Here is a 19,827-nt window from a genome sequence, read left to right as displayed (position 1 = left end):
ATTGTGTTTGTCTAAGCATGTGTTTAGTTCAGTTTAGCCTCCTGTGTCCTCTGCCTTTCGGTTCAGTATTAAAACTTCACTCAGAACTATTCTGTGCATTTCAGGCTAATTTATTTTTATTTCTGAGACCAGAAGGGCTGGGATTGATCGAGTTATTGTCACAAATCGCTTTATTTACTTCAGACCGACCCTCTCCGTAGGCTGTCAGATCAGCCTGCGGGCAAAACGAGTGGATTGAGACTCTTCCGCATTAAGCCCCGCCTCCCGCCACTGCACTACATCAGGAGCGCGCACCGCAACTGCTTTCGCCGTCATTGTAACATCTCATAAACAGAAGGATTAGGCTCATATGAACTCAATAAAAAACAAAATACAATGTCAACACATAGCATACAGACCTTCATGTTGGAACCTGAATCAGAGCCTGAAAACGAAGTGGAAAACAGCAACCCACAGCAACGAATGCAGCAGGATGTCTCTCTTTGGTAAACTCACCAGCCATCGTTGGAAATAACTTTATCCCACGTTTTCCACCCGCCTGATGTATTTGTACATGCCCTTGTTAACCAGTAGAAGGTAACCAATCACCGAACCTTATCCCCCGGGACGTCACAAGGATTTCCAAGTAGAAAAAACTCTCTAAAACTACACGTTTTTTGTCGCCATGGAAACCGAACGGGGAGAGTTCTGGAACTCAAACTCAAACATGCGTTTAGGTGATAAAAAACAGTGCCGTTCACATGTCTGATGAGGATTCAACACTGTAACTCTGTAGAAAGCTCAGAAAACTCCAAATATCATAATAGGACCCCTTTAAACGCTTCCAAACAAGGTTTATTTGCCAAAGGACTGATCGAAAGCATGTAGAGTGTATTATTTATCTTTGGTTAGAAAGATAAATAATAATCATAATTAATAATAACTACAAATGTAATTACAACAGGCACAACTACATTTCTTCAGAAAAAAAACAGCAGAAATGACACTACAACTTATCTATGTCAACTTGTTTCTTTTTAAAGGACACCACATTAATGGAAAAAAAAAACCAGACAGAAACAAATTATTCTGAAAGTCAGAAATAAAATGAACTGAAAATGTGAGTCGGGGCGACAATGTTATTACAGACTAATATATGTTCAGGTCCTTTCATTCAAACTGCTCACCTCTCAAAAATCTGATGCTCAAAGGTTTTTTGATGACTACTTTTGAACTGAATGTGTATTATTACAGGTATTACATGAAACTGCCTGTGTTAGGTGAAGGGAATAATGGTGCTTTTGGGTCAATACATCCTCTGAGCTGTTTGGCTGCTGCAGCCAAGGAGCGATTAGGCCTTTGTCTGTCAATCCAACTTCATCAGGGCAGTTATCACATGAGCACACACACACATGCAGATGCACATAACAACCACCTACATGACCACACTTGTGTGGTGATTATGGCTTTAGGTACATCAGGCCCTATCAGTATGCTGAGTGGTGTCAGATCCAGTGGGGCTCCAGCTGTCGTCCCTCCATGCAGCTTGTTGGAAAGTAAGATTTTGTGAGTTGGGTTAAAATGAAGACTTTATTAGCTAAAATGTTCAAGCGTATTGGTTTTATTCTGCCAATTCTATTTCTCACCAGACATGTCTGCATTGATCATGCAGAGAAAGTGATCAGTTATAATGCAGTATGTCTCTACTGATACAACATCATGTGAGTATGCAGGGAAGTTATCTGGATGGGTGAGGGGGTGTGTTCCCTGCTATGAAGGAGGCATTGGGACAGCGGGAGAGAAGCCATGTAAACATGACAACTTGTACTTAATGGCTGCGATATCGCCATTTAACACATTGTTCCTGGAACAACTCAGGATTCACCGAGTGATTTCCGTACACAACCACCTCTTATCAACACCACATCGTTTTCTCAAACCTGCTTTGACCCTTTCAGGCATGTGTTATTAAAAAACAATGCCACGTTTTTTTCTAATGATTTTACCTCAGACACACGTAGTGATGCTTTGTGTTTATTACTGACATTTTTCTTCATATTATTTTTAATGTATTCCATACAGACGACCCCGAGTTGCACAGTTCTTGACTTACGTCGTTTAGACTTTGCAACACTCAATAAACATAAATAAAAAAATAGAGTATGTTTTGTCTCTTAAGAGATGACGCCTCAGTGCATGTATATTTATTTTATTTTAATTGCCTGCGCTATTTTTCCCTTAAGATGATGTATGTGTATTAAGCAAAATTTTGAGTAACGCCATTGAGTAGGAATGGAACGCGTTCCTATACTGAGGACTGCCTGTATATTTGGAAAATATTAAAGTTATATGATATAAATATTCTATAAGATATATCTGTATCATTTTATTTTCCTATTTATCACCAAGGCAATCTTGGGTAAACCTGTATGCAGTTAGGGCTGTGACGATATGCTTTCGTCCCGATTTGATTCCAATGTTTTGGGTGCCGATTCGATTTAAATTGCGATTCTCACAATTACTCGATATTGCTCATTTTTGTAGACTTACAAAACCTTTTTTGCTTATCATTTTTCTTGATTTCAATTAGGAAAAAAAACAACACAGTAGCCAGACCATCATTCTGCTGCTATAATGCCCAAGAAAACAAGTAAAAAGATCAATTTTTTAAAAAAAAGACAAATTTTAAATAGGAATATTTTTATTTATCAAAAAAAAGAAAAAGAATCCATTTTAAAATTGTGAAGCAAAAAATCTCACTCCTAGTATAAGATGACTCACTGTACTGAACTGGTTGATTTACAAACACACTATCCTCTTTCCTGAACATGCAAGAATAAATAAATTAACAGGTGTCTACTGAAGTGACCAGTATGCATGAAAGGGTGAAATGTAGTGTATTTTCAGGTTTAAAATGCTTATCTACATGTATACCATAACATCAATTTTCTGTTAAGATAAATACATGATCATCAATTCATAAAAGCTAATTATCAATTAATAATTCATTGAAGTGATATGGTGGATATTGGCTTTATCTAGCTTGCTTCTACTTAATGAGAATGATTTTTAACCAGGAAAAAAAAAAAAAGCTTTTTTATTTTCCCGTCCATTAATGCACTTTTTGAAAGTCCTCCTTGTATTAATGCTGCTCAAGCTGGAGTAGAGTGATGTTATTAGGGGGCCTAGTCAGACGCACAGTAGGGGCTGAGCTGACTGGGTTTGGTGATTTCCATTTTACTTTTGTGTGAGTTAATGAAGAAAAACAGGGGAAAAAAAAGAAAGAAAAACCCTGAGCCTAATGGGATTTGGTGATAAGAAATTACCAGCGCCAGGTCCTTCTCCTTTGTCTCGAGCTGCGAGTTCAGTGGCTGAGCCAATAAGAGAGAGCTCAGGGCCATGGTTACCGTAGAGACGGGAGAACACAGGCCACGGCGTCACCATGGTAAACAGGAGAGCCGTTTCTCAAAGTTCTTTTGACATTGACGTGCACGTACACACACACACAGTACTGCACATCGTGCAGCCGATGTCTGATGATCATTCTCAAAACAACGGCAACTAAAAGTGACAATTTCATTTGGACATGAATTCATAAGGAAACAGAGGAAAATGCCAGGAATTCATCAAGACAACGAGAATATATAATGTGGCCGTGTGTGCCACGCTGACTTCATGTTTATTTTGATCCATGTTTAACAACTTTGTAGATTGCAGCAGTATTAACTGCAGTGTGGTTTCATTATGAAAAGGCAAAGCCAGCACATACAGCCATGCTCATTTTAGCAGCTTTGCAATCAAAAATGTCACAGATATTCTGATTTTTGTAACATGCAGGTTAGGAAAGACACCCTTATTAGCTGGAATTATGCTCTAATTTCTGCCTAAATTTTAAGCAATCAGTTTTAGTCACGTTCAAGTGAAAATCAAAGAAAACCAGATAAGATAAGGAGTGTGTTTAGCACATCAAAATTCCTCAATGTATTTGCAACGTTTATATTTTAAACTAAGTCTTAGAAAGGTCAGAGAATTATGTTTTCCCTCATTCAGCACGTCATTTTTAGACATTAGGCTCTGATTTCTGTAAAGGTTGCAGCCTGTGTTTTTCTTTTTAACTCCGAGGCCGCTGAGCTGAGTAACACAATGACAACAATAGGAGAAAGGGGTGAGAGAGCAATGGAAAGAGAGAGGCAGAGTGAAAGAAATAAAAAAATGCTCCTTGGCTTGTCTTCCTGCAGTGTGTCAGCTCTATAGCAGAGTGGAAAACAAGCAAATTACAGAGCACTGCCACAAAGACGGTTGTCTTGTCATCTCAACCTGCCAATAAGGATTTCCTAAATTACCAGTAGTGCACTGGAGGGGCTGCCCTATATCTTACCTGCCACTCCAGCAAAGAGATAAAGACAATGTTCCATTTATGACAGAGAGACCAGAGACATGAAGCCTCTGCAGCAGGTCTCGTTCACTTACTGTGATACAAATCTGATATGATTGAGTCTTTTTTCAGGTATTTTAAGCTCATCAGTAGTACAGGTCAAAACTGAGTCAACTGTTCAAGAAAGTAAGGGATTATTGTACATTTACTCCAATGTGTGTAAGCTTTATTTAGAACGTAAGAAAAACTGTTTAGAAAAAGTCTCAAGTTAGTCTTCAGCATGCGAGTCGCATCCTGTCAGTAAATCCATCACTAGGTGCGGTTACATGGTGTTTTTTACTTTGGAATTAATCATTTGGAATTAAATAATTCAGAATTAACTTATTCTTCTACGAATTTACATGAAGATAATAATTCTGAATAAAGGTTTATATGAAACACGTCCTCACTTAATTCCTCTTTAGAGCGGCAGGTTGGGAAGGGTTCTGATTGGACAGAGGGTGCACGTGATGTATGACGTATACCGGAAATAAACAAAGTTTGCTCCCTGCTTCTCGTCTTTTCAGTCGTAACTTGTAAAAACTTCGTAATAAGTTCCAGTTTCGTTGCTATTTTTATCATATATTTGAAGTAGCAACCCAACACGAGCATACTACTTCACTTTTTATAGCTACTGAGAAGGAGAAGAAAGACCACTGAACACGGGAGGCAAAACAATGCGCATCATCAGGAGAGGACAAGGTAACGAACATGCGCAGAACGACCAAAATTAACTTAGAGCGGAATTAAGGTTTACAAGACAGAGGAAATAAATAGATGGGAATTAAAATGTGAATAAACCAGCCACTTACATCGGGAGTTAAGTTTAATTCCGAATAAAAATTAGCATTAGAAATAAGTGTTTACATGGTCGTTTTTCATCAGTTTAAAGGGGAATTCACTTTTATTCGGAATTAAAACTCCCATGCAAAAGCATGGAATGTGCGAACGTAAAACCCGTACCAGCTACACGCTTCTGTCATTTTAGACACCGATACAAGAAAAAATGAAATGGTCACTAAGTAAACAATGATCCATCTGGTTAAAATGTTTTAGAAAATATTAACCAACAGATTTCAGAAAACACCATTTCTGGACATTGTAACCTGAACATTGGCAAACTGGAAGCTACTTTGCATAATTCTCACAATCATGGTGCTTTGGAAAGTAGTGAGGTGAAGGACACTTCATTTCAAACTTTGAAAAAATGATAAAATTACACCAATCATATTAACAGTCTCAGTTTCCTGTGCCATTATGCTGTGGTTTATTACTTCTACAGTAAACTACGGAGGATGGTAAAACAGACAAAAGCTTGAATTTATATGAAAAGAAAAAATAATCAGAGTATTGTCACTGCAGCCTCAGTGGATTCCTCTGAGTTCATATTGTAGGAAAAAATGTAGAGACCTGAATGGGCCTTGAAAGTGTAATGATCACACACACACAGACACACACACACACACACACACACACACACACACACACACACACAAAATGACATTTTAATGGCTCGTTTGAAGATAAAAGGCCTGCTAACATCAAATGGATCCTTGTTATCATAATAGCAAACTACTAACAAGAAATGAAGCTGCATAAAAAGACATGCCTCGTGTTTGTCCCCTTGAACACAATAAGTAAGCAAACAAATATTGTTAAACAGCGATCTAAACTGTCCATTCACATGAACACATAATGCAAGTGTTTGCCTGTTTATGCTTCACTGATAGCTGAAGGAAATTAGGGTGCATTACAACCAACTCTGCAGAGTTTTCAATTAATTTATTTATACAAGCTAAACAAAACACAGTGCTGGTGTCACAAAGCTTTAATTCTGCCAGCAAATAAAATCCAGATTGAAAGGGAGATTCATTAAATACAGCATTTTGTTTGAAATGAGACACAAATTAGATTAAACATATTGAATGGTTTTTTTGCAACCCTTTTATCAATACTGTATTTATGGGTTCCTTTTAAGAAGCTTAGATATGTGTACCTTTGTTTCCCTGTTTACTACAAGACCCTCGTTTTGGGGTTAGATTATGGTTTATGACGAAACATGCATGTCTCATTAAAGTCATAGGAAATGCCAAAACTGAAAACAAAGTATTATTATTCAAAATGTTAAAAGATATTGCAGCTCTTTAGGTGATACACTCAATAAACTCATCATGTGCATATGCTGTATTAACTCTTAAGTATAATGATTTGTACATTTCAACTTAAGTCCAATGCGCACTACTTTTCCCAGTCCCAAGGTTTCCAGCCTTCTGTTGCTTCTGGCCAACAGAGACGAGAAGTACCAGTTATGGTTCTCACTCAAGTTTAAAGTCCCACTGGTGAATTTAGGCAGATATTTGCATTTTGATACCAACTAATGACGGCTAATTCAGCATCCATCTTGCATCCTGTCTTTTCTCTGAGCTCTCTCCAGCCAGTAAAAGTCTTTCCAATGTTTACTTTTGTCTTATCTCTTGACATGTTACTTCCCCTTGTTTTTTATTGCTTCCTCCAATAATATCCTTTCGCTGAGTCAGTCCAAAAATGGTCAGTGTGTTGATATCCAATTGCTGGCATGTAACAGGATGTGATGCTCTGGGATAATAAAAAAAGGAGAAAAGTGTTGTTCCTCAGCCCTAGTTGCAGCCATTCCCTGCAGCATCCAAACGATTATTTTAATAGTTGACTAATCTGTAAATAATTTCTTTGATTAGCCACAATTATTTCTGTCACGCCCACCATCTGTGCTTCCATTTGACGAAGCTCTTTTTACAGGCTCCAGTATGTTTTATCCCACTTTCTTCATTTGCATCATATGAATGTCCCCCTGATTCCCAGTTAGCCACAACATAATGTCCTTTAGTAAGTTAACAGAATGAATCCTGAACCAGTTAAGTATTAAATTTAAGCTTAACAGCTTCCTACTAATTTATTATTAAACATTCAAACTTAGCTATAGTGTCATATCCAAGCTGTACAGAATTTTCCTCAAAAGGAAAACAAAATAAATTATTTCAACATCTTAATTTTAGTATAATTGCATTGAAATGGTTATTTACATCTTGAAAAGCCTTTCTTTTTTTTTTAAGGTAAACAAGGGCCAGAATCCTTCAAAAAATTCCTGGATCCAAACGGTGATCCAGATCACCACCAAAATTAAATCACTTCTTCCTTTTCACATTTCCAACAACTCCTGAAAATGTCATGAAAATCTATCCATAACTTTTTGAGTTATCTTGAACACAAGCAAACAGATAAACGCCGGTAAAAACATAACCTCTTTGGCAGAAGTAACCACAGCACATCACTACTCGCTAATGCTAACTTTGCCATCAGGAATGCTGGAAACCATGACTCCGGGGTGCTTCAGTTTCAGATGCTCATGCATGACTGTCGTGCTGCCGTGGTACGTCAACTCTTCGTGGCAGACTACACATTTCACCTGTTTGACACTTTGTTTAGCGTGAAATATCCTCAAACTTTGGAAATAGGTTGCGCCGCCGTCAGTTTGTTCTTCGTTTTTAAACAAAGATGCTGCACAACATGACAACACTGCCCCCAGCACTTCCTGTGGTGCTTTGCACTGTTTGCTTGGTGTTTAGAGTTATTATACTGTCTGAAAAGCCGTGGTTGGTAAATGGTGTTAAATTGGCTGGCGCGGTGTTTAATTAGCAAAGTCGTTACGGGCGTTAATAACGCAACGCATCGACAATAAAATTTCACATTAATGAATTTTCATTGTCAGCCTTGTTGACTTTGTCGACTAATCGTTTCAGCCTTACTGCAGGGCAATGATAGCTCCTTGATTGTGCATAATGAATATCAGTGTCATAAATATAATCCAGAAGAATTTAATTTTAAAGCCTAAAAGTTATGCCATGTTGTGTTAAAGTAATTACAGTGTGTCACAGTAGTATTAGACCCCAATCTATAGTATGAAAAGCACAAAACAGTGCCCACCTAAAAAAAATTGCCACTACATGAGGTTGAACAAAGGACTTTCTGAGATAAAATTGTCGTATATCGTTGACCTGCCAACAGCAGCTCAAACAAGAAGAATATTACCCTGAACACTCACCACATCTTCAGGTTTTTTCAGTGTAAAAATAAAAGTTTTTTACATTGGTAACTCCTAAAGTTACCTTCCCTCCAGCTTTCACTCCCACCCCCCAACTTCCTTTCTTCAGCTCCTTACTCTTCCTCTCTTGGAAGACCTAACTGTAATAGGCAGGTAATTCCCCCCTATTAAAAGTCAGTACATTAGTCTCTGCCTGCACTATTTACACAAGTTAACAGTCCAACCATGTTATTTACAGAGGATCATTACAGCTTATGGTGTCCCTATACGCTTGGGAATTCGAAGACGAAATGATGGCTTGAATGCATTATACTGTGTGTGTGAGTGTGTGTGTGTGGGGAGAAGGGGGGAACTGTGAGAAAGAGGGGGGGAGGGGATAGCAAAACAGATCAAGGCGAGATCTTACAATAGATCCTTTTAAAAGCCCAGCTCAAGATATATGATATTAAAATTTTTCGAGTACCAATTACACCACCACTACCTTAAGTGGCATTCCAGCCATTCAATTTTGATACATTAAGAAGATGGTTTCATATATTACACCAGTTCTTTAAGAAGTTCGGCAGCTGATGGCGCGACCTCAAAGTGCTGGCAATTTGACGAAATTACCAATCCTCTTGCATTTGGCTTCTGCTCTTTTTGGGGAACGATATCATCTTAAATTAGCACTCACCCCACCTGCTTCCAACACCCCTCTTCCCACCTGACACTATCTGAAAACCATTTAGTGCTTAAGATATTCCCAGCTCATCATATGGCATTGCATTGGGGTAGCAGGGTGTCTAAGCAAAGCTGGTCAAACAACCAATTCTCCCTTGTACCCATGCACCCATGTCTCATATTTTGTCATGAAGGTATAATTTGCTGACTTGGTTTTAGTTACATTTGTGTCAGGTGACAAATTAAAAAGCAGGAAACAAAAGGATCCCAACTTGACCAACTTGAATTATAATTTGCATTATTATTATTAATTGCAACCCTACAGTAGTTTTAGTTTTATTCAGTCAGCATAGACAGTTGTTACCTGAGAGGTACAAGGTACAGGGTGTAAGAATTACTCTAGTGGTGAAAATGGGGATTGAACTGACTCAACATTAAGCACAGTTGGGAATGAACGGCGGCCATCAAGGCCAAAATTCTGTTTAATTTGTTGATCATAATTTGTTTAATGTGCAGCAGTGAATTCATTGCAAGTTACTATGATGGTGCCTTTTAAAGTGTCATTGGCTACGGTTACAAGCTGATTTTTTTTTTTTTTTTTTTTTGGAATTAATTACTCCTAATGAAATAATTCTGGCCCTGTGATGGACTGGCGCGCTGTCCAAAGTGTACCCTGCCTTTCGCCGAAAGATTGCTGGGATAGGCTCCAGCTTCCCCGTGACCCTTAATCGGACAAAGCGGTTGGGTTAATGAAAGAATAAATGAATAAATAATTCTGAATAAAAGTATTCTCCTTTAAGTTTAATTCCCAATTGTCCTTTTTATTTTGAATTAGGTGTTTACATGGTTATTTTTCATCTCTGTAAAGCAGATTTAACTTTTGTTTAGATTTAAAGAGGAATTAAAACTCATGTAAATGTGGCCTGTGATCCCAAACAAAGTCGGTACTGCAGCATTTAAACTTGGACAACTCTCACATCACACATTGTTTGACCATTCAGAGACACCATAGTAAAAAGTAAGGCATAAATATTGCACCCATCATATATGTGGACCTTCGAAGTGGCAAGTAGATATAATCGTCTTAATCTGAGAGAATAAAAACAAAATTATTTTGGTAAAGAGGTTTGCTACCAATAGAAACAGTTTTTAGTGATATTCCATGTTTTCATGATTGATCTTTAATTTTGTTACACTTTCAAAGTAGCACTGTGTGACCTTCGGATCTCAAAAATCTGCTCCCCCCCCCCCCCAAAATTTAGAGTTTCAGAAAAGAAAATGAGGGAAAAAGGCTTTGAAATCTTTGAAAGTTTGAAAATTTTGTAAATTTTCCACGGCAATTTACAAACCACAAAATAACTGTGTGGCTACCTTGCATAAGCCGCAATTCTCGCAAAATCTCGCCATCCAAACAAGATTTTATGAGAACTGAGGCTTCTGCATGAAACACTGATCAATGGAAACCCCCACAAATCGCAATGGTTGTTTGTCAAAACTCTGTAATGGAAACGCAGATACTGATTGGTATCAGTTGCTCTCTTTAATACAACTTAAACTATTATCGAGCATCGTGTTTAACTGCATGCCATCTCTGATCAGGTGTGTGTGACTAACACAGAGGCTCTGATAGTAAATGCCCTCCTGTAATGACTTCTGAAGGGTTCCCTGTCTTTAAAGGGTGGAGGGAACCCAACACACTTAAAGACACACACACACACACACACACACACACACACACACACATGCACTAAATAGTCTCCCATGGCAGTATCAGTGGGACATTGTCAGGCCAAACAAAAGGCCTTATCATTCTTTCTCCTTTCAGTCTGGGTGATTGGCCACAAGAAATGAGGAGAAAAGGCCATGTCCTCACCCAAGGCACCACAAATGTCAGCCACCTTACTATCTGTACAGACCCTGTGTATGTATGGACACGTGACAGGAGATCTACAACCATCATCTGTCTACAAGGCAGCAGAGGCCAGGGAAATCTCCCTGTCACTGAGTCCGTCATGAAAGCTGGAGTCCAACACACGCAGTTTCATTATGGACAAGCCTTAATTCAAACAAATGTTTGCATTCATATGGAGAAAGGTAAACCAGTGGCAGTATATTTGCTAGCTCAGCTTTTTGTGACTGTGTTGCTTAAACCTCCTATAAAAAGTATGTGTGAGATTATTGTTTCTCATATAATTCATAACTAGAACAGAATAAACAACGCATAGCCTACATCTCTTGTAACTAAACTCAAGGTCTGTTCTGGCCCAAGGTTCCCTCCAAACTTTCTTTTTTCTCTGCTTTTGTTGCAGTGAGAGCTTAAAAATCTCATCCCTGCTGTCCATCATTCTACGCTCTCTCTTCATGAGCTTTCCATCACTAATTGAAGGATCATTTTAGCCACAGGATACGGCTGAAGACACTAATCAAGACCTCATTAAGGGTTGTTAAGGGACAATTGCCCATAATTCCTCTAATCCACTGGATATTTAATAAATAAACCACCAATTAGAGACCAACAGCTGTAGAGCTGGCATGTTCAATCTAGACAGCCTATTTCAGATTGGTGCTGCTGTGCCATTAATTAGTATTGGAAGTAATTTTCAATTACAAATCTGTCAGAGTTATGAATCCTGCTGAGACCAGAGCCAGGAGGCAACCATTTCAAGTTTAAAGGTTTGATCAGCAAAATCACAGTGCAGCTTCAGGGCCACTCTGGATGCTGTGCTTCACCTTCCCACTGAGTTCATGGTTCAAAAGACTAAAAGTTAATGCTAGCTCAATATTTTAATCAGATCCAAACAGAAGAGGTAGGCAGAGCCTTAAAATCCAACAAGTTTTAGTTTCTAAGGAGGTAACACTGAATAAAACTTGTCAATCCACTGCTACACATTTTCATGAGGATTACTTTTGTTTGAGTCATTTTTTTTTGTTGTTGCTTTTAGATAATATCCTAATTAATCTGCCTTAAAATGTATATTTGTTTTTATGACAATGTATCGTCAACGTAAACGTATTGTCAAATAGTAAAATCACATCTATATGATAAGATGGGATAGACCAATTGATCAACATTAATAGACTTCCTGTGTTTCACAAATGGACATAATTCTCAAAGGTTTAAATAAAAAGGTCTGTTTGTTCAAAATAAACCACAAAGCTGAGAATATATTCTTCTTCCATCTTTCATTTACACTTCTTTCCACAGTGGCCTATTTAAAGTGACTATTATGCACGTTTCAGTCTAATTTATTTTAATATGCAAGTCCAGAGGGGCAAGAATTAATCAAGTATTTTTCACCAACCCCTTCATTCATTTGGTATTGATCCTTTCAGGTCAGCCTCTGCCAGAAACAAGCAAACAGAGAAAGCTCCGCCCTATGTCCTGCCTGCAGGCTGCGTCTGATTGGTCAACTGCTAGGAATAGTTATACTGAGCAGCGAAAGTGGGCGTGGTTTTCTTCTCGTGAACGTGCACAGCCTAGAGAAGATGACCAATCACTGAGTCCCTCACAAAACCTAGACCTCACTAAAATTTTAATGTAGAAAAAACTCTTTAAAAAAATTGTTTCCGTCACCATGGAAACTGACCGTAGAGTGCTGGAAAACTTAAACATGTGTTTAGGTGGTAAAAACAACAGTGCAGCTCGTATGTTTGATGAGTATTCAACACTACAACACTGTAGAAAGCTCAGAAAACTAGAAATAACATAATAGAGCCCCTTTAAGGATTTGCAACAGCTCACACGACAACTGGGCCATGAAACTAAATCAAAATTAGATTGTAAAATTTATTTCTATCTTAGTGAAAACCATGTGTCATTTGCAGTATAAACAATATAGACTTAGCTCGCTCCCCCTCAACCGACTACTGTCCATGTGTACTAATATACATGTCAATAGACCCCTTGGTTGGTTCTAACCACAAGGAAAACATGGGAAAGAACTGTCAGGGGAATCAATGAAACAACGTGAATAGAAATAAAAATAGTGTAGCTTCAGAGATCCATGAAACAGAAAGCAAGACCATGAAACATAACTCATGTTATGGTCCCAAACTGCTTGTTTGTTGTTGACAAAGCAAAATGTCACACCATTACTATAAGGTGCAGGTGTTGTCATTGGTTGGTGAACATCCAAACAACAGTGACGATGAAGAAAGCATGAAAATGCTAACTAATTGGACTCAGGGTACCAGTTTGTGCAGTGCCAGCCTTAAAGAGAAAAAAAATCCTGTTTTCCATTTGCCTTATTGCATGTATTCCATCGTCTATTTTTAGCTTGTTTAGTTTATATTTCATCTTTTTTTTTAAATTCTTTTTTCGTTTGTTGTGATTCTTTTATATCTCATCTCGTTCTTTTCAGTTTACATTATTCACAATGTCTCGCTGTAATGTTTTTGTGTTATGTAAAGCACTTTCAACGTCCTGTACATAAAACATTCTCTATGTTGCCTTTGAAACTCACAGCATTAACAGAAAATGTTATATTTTTGTCATATAGATTACTTGTAACTAACTATCCATTCATTTTAGAGTCTCCTTTTGACATCAGTAAAACCTAAGAAGTCTTGAAGCACGTTATAAAACAGAACAGAAAACAGCCATGGCGCTAACACCACCTCAGATTAACACACGTCATTGTTAGAGGAATTCTTACATTTCCTCAGCAGAGAAACTCCTAACATTTGCAGGACTGTGGAACTCGAGGACTGGAATTGCCTACCCCTGCACTATGACAATTCTTACATATCACATCGTCATACATGGCAAATAATTGACAAAATTTTGTCAATTACATTTTGTCATAGAGAGCTGGGCGATATGACCAAAATCTAATATCCTGCTATAGCTCATTTTACATCCCCATTACAATATACATAGCAACATAAAGTTGTGTGTATAACTTTGTGTCAGTCATCGGTCATGTGTCAGATGTGCTTGGCACTGGAAGTAATGATCTCCTTCCATCAGGGGAAACTATGGCCGTATGACGTTTCACGGGGAAAAGCTGGTTGCAGCGTTTATGTCTGGAGTTTATTATGAACGCTTTCACCACCACCTGATGCTGCTTTAGCGGCTTTTGCTTGTTGACTCTATTCTGTATCCTGATTCTTGCACATGTGCTAAAATAATTTAGTGGTAGTTGCTTCAGAGTCCGTTGTTGGGACTTTGGGCTAGTCTGTTGTTGGTTAAACGTCGATCTTTTTGTATCCAAACTGCATCCATGCGACTGAAATTTCCCTTCTTTTATGAACAAGCTCATCAGTTTTGGTTGGTTGGTCATCTTTTAGTGAATTATCCTGCTCTGAAACGCGTCTGCTACCGTCTTTCTCCATGTTTGTTTATATATTGCAGCGTGCATGCTGTAAAATGCATGTTGATATAAAATATTGCAGTAAAGCACCTTATGGCGTAAACAATAGAACCTCATATGAAACAATCGACATTTTCTATCTTCCAAACAAGATATAATGTCATATCACCCAGCTTTACTCGTGAAAACCTCATATTTAAAAAAAATTGGATTTTCTTAGCACGTTTTCTTAAACAGTTCATCTTTTTGTATTTCAACCTTTCAATGATTGGCTTATAATTTTTAAAACTGGCTCTATAAAGAGCCTCTTGTTGATCATCTGGGCTACAGAACCAGCAGACAACAGTCCCCTTCTTTTCCACCTGGGTGTATTTAACTAGATTGCTGGCAACATTTTGATTTAGGAAACAAAAACAAATGCCTATGATATCCAAAATCAATATAAAGTGGCATAACTCGTGCTTTAAATATTTATTGAAAACACATTGTTTGTTGTACAGCCCTGAGTAGCATCTTAATGTTAGACAAGTTGATAAAACTTCCCGAGAACCAGGATCCAGAGGAGAAACGTGTCTAATCCGTCCCAATTCTACCAGTACAGATGTACTGATCAACTGTGTTCTTATATGTAGAAAATGTTAAGAGCAGCATTCGGACCCTGCTCGAAAATTAATACGTTTATAAAGGAACTCATCACAGTCTTTAAAGCATTGGCCTGGAAATCAGTCTTTTGTGTTAATAGAAAGACAAAAGGGACTATTTTCAGAGTGATGAGGAACACATTTTGCCGTACATTTCTCCATGACATTGTAAAAGAAATAAATAGTAAAAAAAAAAAAAAAAAAAATTGCTATACTACCAATGCACTGCAGATGAAGTATCAGTTAAATATCAAGCATTTACCGAAGTGATGTCTTAGCTTTGTTAATTAAAACTAAGCAGGTCATTGGATAAAAAAAAAAGCTGTGTTGAACAGACAACAGCAGGGGGAGACTAAGAGGGGCAAACAAGTCATTTAAATGTGCTACTTATGTGTCTCTGCAGCAGGTGGGAAATCCTTTTGTTGTTTTCTAGACGCCCCTCGGCATCAACAATGAAGGGTGTGTGTGAGTGGAAGACAGCATGGTAAAAGAGAGCTACAGAGGCAAATAGTCTTGTTAGGAGTAAGTTCAGCTCTCACACAAAACAAGCACCTGCCCTCACCCCCAGTCTTCACGCAGCGAAGGCCGCCCGCAAACCATACGCCATAACAAAAGAGTGAAGGACGGTGGAGGTTTACTCCTTTCTCTCTCTGCTCCACTCTCTCCCTGTCTGCTTCTTGAAAATGTGGGCTTCATCAGCCCCCCTGTAGTGATCATTCATTCACATGGTAGGACACACACACACACACACACACACACACACACACACACACACACACACACACACACACACACACACACACACACACACACACACACACACACACAAAATGGATTTCTTTTTTTATACGCTAATTAGTACTCAGACCGCCTGCCCAATTATTACCAGCCGTGCTTTAATTAGGACTTATTTAAAATGTGCATCAGTTAGACTTTAACATCGCCGTCTGCATGGGGGAGCTGGACCTGTTCACATCTCCTGAAGCAAAGAGCTCAGAGGCTGCAAGAACACACGTCACCCACTGCAGAGCATCCACAAATAGCCGCATTAGAAGTTATCACACCATCACGTAAACCTATTTAGCTTGTCATTATGGTTTTACTGTAATGTTTCCATTTTTAGCACTGATTAGCCATGTTAATACTGATGGAAGATTTCACATTAAAAGCTTGATCGGAATAATAATACTTTATGTAAACATACCAGTCAGAAGATTTGGATGTAGTCACACTCATTCAGATTAAAATTTAGTTTCCAAATTGAAAGTGGTGAGTTATGCTGACTATCATGATGTGCAGTACTGCTAGTATACTTTCTGATCCGACTCAAATAACAGCCAGTATCGGCCATACAAATAAAAAAAACTTTATATGTTTGGGAAAATCACTTTCATAGCACAGCACAACACAAATGAGAAATAAACAATAAACTTTTTTTTTTTTTTTTTAACAGAATGCTTTTCAACTCAAACCCAAAAAAACACCACAAAAGCGCCATTTTGTGAGTCAATATCTGTAAAATATCCAGTTGATATCAGCCAAAATAAATCAGAATAATTTATGCAATTATCCATCCACCCATTCATCCACCCATTCACTCATCCATCCATGCATTCACTCATTCATTCTACATCCATCCGTCCACCCACCCATTCACTCATTCATCCATCCATTCACTCATTCATTCTACATCCATCCGTCCACCCACCCATTCACTCATTCATCCATCCATTCACTCATTCATTCTACATCCATCCGTCCACCCACCCATTCACTCATCCATCCATCCATTCACTCATTCATTCTACATCCATCCGTCCACCCACCCATTCACTCATCCATCCATGCATTCACTCATTCATTCTACATCCATCCGTCCACCCACCCATTCACTCATCCATCCGTCCACCCTCTCACCCATCCATCCATTCACTCATCCATTCTACATCCATCCATCAATTCTACATCCATCTGTCCTCTCACCCATCCATCCATCCATCCTCTCACCCATCCATCTATCCATTCATACATCCACTCACTCATCCATCATTCTATCTATCCATCATCCATCCATCCATCCTCTCACCCATCCATCTATCCATTCATACATCCACTCACTCATCCATCATTCTATCTATCCATCATCCATCCATACATCCACTCATCCATTCTACATCCATCCATCCACCCTCTCACTCATCCATCTATCCATTCATACATCCACTCACTCATCAATCCATCTATCCATCCATCCATTCTACATCCATCCATCCATTCATCTACCCACCCTCTCACTCATCCATCCATCCATCCACTCATCCATTCTACACCATCCACCCATCCATCCAACCACCCTCTCACTCATCCATCTATCAATTCATACATCCACTCACTCATCCATCTATCTATCTATCCATCCATTCTACATCCATCCATCCATCCATCCATCCGCAGTAAAAACAACAAGTCTGACTTGTTTTCAGTTAATAATATATTATTACTGATCAATGAAAATAAATGCACTCAAAAGAAGAAAAGGGTTTCTTAAAGACTCACTACGTAACTTCCTGGCCTTAAAACTTTGCGTCTCCGACTTCGTTAACACAGTGACATCCATCATGTGCATTTCTAGAGTTGCTGTTTTGAAACTGTCTGTTTTGAACACGCAATGTTGCTGATTCAGCAAAGAAATGCAAGGAGATTAAAAGAGAGAAAGCGACAAAACAAGAGTCAACGTGAGATCATCTTTTCCTGGCTGGAGAGAGCTGACAGGTCAGGGAGGAATTAAGATGGATGACAAATTAGCTGTCTATAGGGGATGCGTGATGGGAAAATAGCAAAAGTTCTGTAGTGCGTCTTTAAAAGTGAATCATGTTTTATTGTTTCTTCTTTAGTACAGATAGTACCACTGACTAAACACAAAGATGTCAATGCCAAAGAAGAAGTAGTTTAGATGGAGTAGCTCCAACATCATGCCAGAGATATAGATGTGGGTTGAATGGTACAAGAAGTTGGAGCAATAAATAAGGGCACCTGGACATATAATACAGTAGATTTGATGAAAGCTGAGGACAGTACCAACCAGAAAGGATGCATGCAGTGTAGAAAACCTGACTATATGCAGATATTTGTAGCAAATTTTTACAATGACCAATGTCTTAACGTTAACTTTAACTTGCTAAAATTCAGAAAATAATCATCAAATCCATGATAATGGTCCAAAAAAAGGATCAGTGGAACCATTAGACTGTCGAGAGCCAGGAGTTTATCCAGGTATTTAAGCCCTAAGAGCTGTGGTATAATTTGTGACCATCTCTGACTTCCCAATAAAAAAAAGCTCCAACTAAACTAAAGCTTACGTAAATGATGTGAAGATTATGCAAGTCCAGCAGCATTTACCAGGGATTTGTGTACGTCAGAACTTGCAGTATGTACAGAAATAAGGTGGGTTTATCAGAAAGTACTGAAAACATGCAGTTCTTCATCTTGAAAACTGGTTTTTGCATGGAGTAAATATTGGATTCAGACTGATCTGACTGCATTCATTGAGAAAAAAAAAAACTATGTTATAGACAATGAAAGACAGATAAATGAGATTATGAAGATTAATCTTAATTAAATCAAATGGTGAGGACAGAATTATTCAGAATACACTGAGTTTAGGCTTTTGACAGCCTTCAGGTAACTGTTCACTGCTCAGGTGAGCATCTACCTGTTAGGCTCATAGTGAGAGTAAACGACAAGCCTTCACTTGCTTTTTTAACTAATTAAACACTTTTAATTTTCTAATACAGTTGTGTCTTTAGTGTTGACAAAAAAGGTTAACAGATGCAGCCATGTTTTCTATAATGCGTATTTTATTGCTTGTTTATTTGATTGAAATGATTTTTACTGTGTAGAAATGGTGCTAATAGACATTTATATTTATTTTGTACATGGAAGTGAGCAGTCTGTTCTTGTGGACAGTATTCAGTATTCTTGTCTCCCTATACTAACAGGGAGAGTAAACTGGATGTATTCTAACAAAGGAATGCTGGTTTTTTCTACTGTATTGAAAACATGCCAAACTGTGGCATTACACCACTTAGAGAAAACTTGAGTTTGATAGAGATGAAAGGAAAAAAAATCTCTGAGGTTGACATGTATTTGCTGCTGATGAATTCCTGTAATACCATAACTGTCATTATTGATGGGTCTGTTGTTTGTCTATGAAGACACAATGTGCTTCATTTCACGATGGCTTTTGTGCTCCAGACATTCCCTGGAGGGCTGCTAGGTAATCGTTCACTGGCATTTGTTCAGTTTCCAGCTGTCTCATAGATTAATCAAATACTTTTGTTCAGTCATGTCACATTAACAGTTTAATATACATTAAACATCCTTCCCATGGATGTACTGTACATCCTGTATGACCAGCATGCAATTCTAAAGAACTCTATCAGTGTTTTTATTATTTCAGTGAAGGATATTTGTATTAGTGTGATTCCCTTAGAGGACATAAATTGGCTCTACTGGGTTTGTTCAGCAGAGTCAACCTCCTAAACAAAGATTACAAGGAAGTAAACTTTAGCAACTGCCTAATAATGCAAATAGCATTAGGGGGTTCAATAGATTGCTGCTTTGCTGAAAGCAGAAGAGGATTATGCATGTTGTACAGTAAAAAAAAAGGCTGGTGGCCAGTATCCATATGGCAGTAAAATATCTGCAGCGCTCATTTCTTGTCTTAAATGCACAGAAAAAGCT

Source organism: Telmatherina bonti (genome assembly GCF_933228915.1).
Source record: "Telmatherina bonti genome assembly, chromosome: 24".
NCBI classification, from domain to species: Eukaryota; Metazoa; Chordata; class Actinopteri; order Atheriniformes; family Telmatherinidae; genus Telmatherina; species Telmatherina bonti.
This window is presented reverse-complemented; position numbering follows the sequence as displayed.